Below are 1,783 nucleotides of genomic sequence, written 5' to 3'. Positions count from 1 at the left end.
TATTTACAAAAAGAAAACTGGTGAGTGAACCAAAGTGATGAATTCAGTATTTTTAGTGTTTTTCCAGGTTGCACATTAAAACAAGCTTCAGGTCCTGGTACAGCAATGATGTTTAAAGCCCCAGAGTGATGAGACTGTAACAGTATTATCACAGTGAGAGAAGGAACCAATAGTAAATAAAGTAAAAGGTAAAGTAACATGGAGAGCTTTGTAAACCAGTTTGAGTTAGTGGTGTAGGGATCAGTGTTCCTGTATTTACAGCTATGATCACTGACATGTGATTCTTTCTTTTATTTACAGCTAAACCTTCTAAACCTTGTAAGTAAAATTCTCATGTAGACATTTTGAGCTGAAACCTGTTCACATCAAAATCTGTTTCACTGAATGTGAATTAGAGACTAAAATTAAATGCATGGAAACAAAGCAGATGTTGGAAATTAACAACAGCATCACCACAGAGCAGCTCAGCTGGTTGCTGAAGTTTTTATGTTTTGATTTTGTCTGTCTGGTATGATTGTTGTAGACATGAAGACTTCACCTGAAGATGATCCTGACAGGAGCCCTTCAGGTGTGTCTGTTTGTGCTGGATTGGAGGATTTTTTTGTATCCTCATAAAAATTGTAACATAGTGGCTTTATTTTTACATTTTCTAAATATGAAAGTAGAAGGTTAGAAATTCAAACCATGTGTTCATATAGTCAGTTATAATAGTTTATAGTTACACAGCACTAAACAGAACAAAATAATTAAAGCATCAGTAATAAAAACAAGTACCTTGGAAACATAGACGGCCCTGTCTCTGTTCAGTATGTTCAGTAATATTTTACAGTAACAAACTAAATCTGTGAATCACTGCAGGTCCTGTTACTTTAATCTGTTTGTCTGCAAATGCTCATCCGTCTCTTAGCGTCAACGTTTCCCTGAACTCTTCAGGATCTTCATTTATTCTGTTCTCTGTCATTTTTCACCACCACACATCCTCATCATTCTTCTTCTTCTTCCTGGATGTTGCCCAATAAACTTTTCTCCATGTTCACTAACTGAGATTTCTGTAGTGCTCACATAAATATGTTTTATAAGCACTGCAAAATTTTCTGACCTACACAATGAAACAGTGCTCACATATTTTAAAAAGTTAAATATTCAAGTGACAGAAACAGAACCATGAACCCTCCTGCAACTGAGAAAACTTTCCCCTCGTGCCTGCGTTTGTGTTCATGCTGTTTGTATTTAACACTATCATCAACATCAACAGATCATATTATGTTTTTAGTTGAACATAATCATTTTGTTAATCATTTTGTATTTTTCCTCCTCAGATTCAAAACCTTCTTCAGACATAACCATCAAAACTGAGCTGATGACAAGTACGTACAGGCTCTCTGTGACACACAGTCTTAATCTTTGTGTGGTACTGCAGGTTTTCACTCATGGAGTTTTATACTTTGATGCATTTTGAATTATTAAAAACATTTCTGAACTGTTCAGCTGGTCTGACTCACCAGCTGTAGATTTCAGGTATAAACCTGCCATCACCATCATATCACACGTTTCTTCTCCTACAGTCGATTGTTTTTGGAGTTTAAATGCTCTTACCTAAACAAAACAACATCCTCAGAGGGAGCAACATACATGCTGAACATGGCAACCACTCGCAAAGATCTAAATATAACAAACTAGACATTTTTATGACAGTGCACATCGCTCCAGTTGCTGTTTCTTATCTGGGTAAGAACCAGTCGCTTCCACTAAAACCTCATATATGAAGAATAACGAGGCCATA

Source organism: Haplochromis burtoni, unplaced genomic scaffold, assembly GCF_018398535.1.
Source record: "Haplochromis burtoni strain Fernald_Lab_line unplaced genomic scaffold, NCSU_Asbu1 Contig_1682, whole genome shotgun sequence".
NCBI lineage: Eukaryota > Metazoa > Chordata > Actinopteri > Cichliformes > Cichlidae > Haplochromis > Haplochromis burtoni.
Note: the sequence above shows the minus strand (reverse complement) of the source record.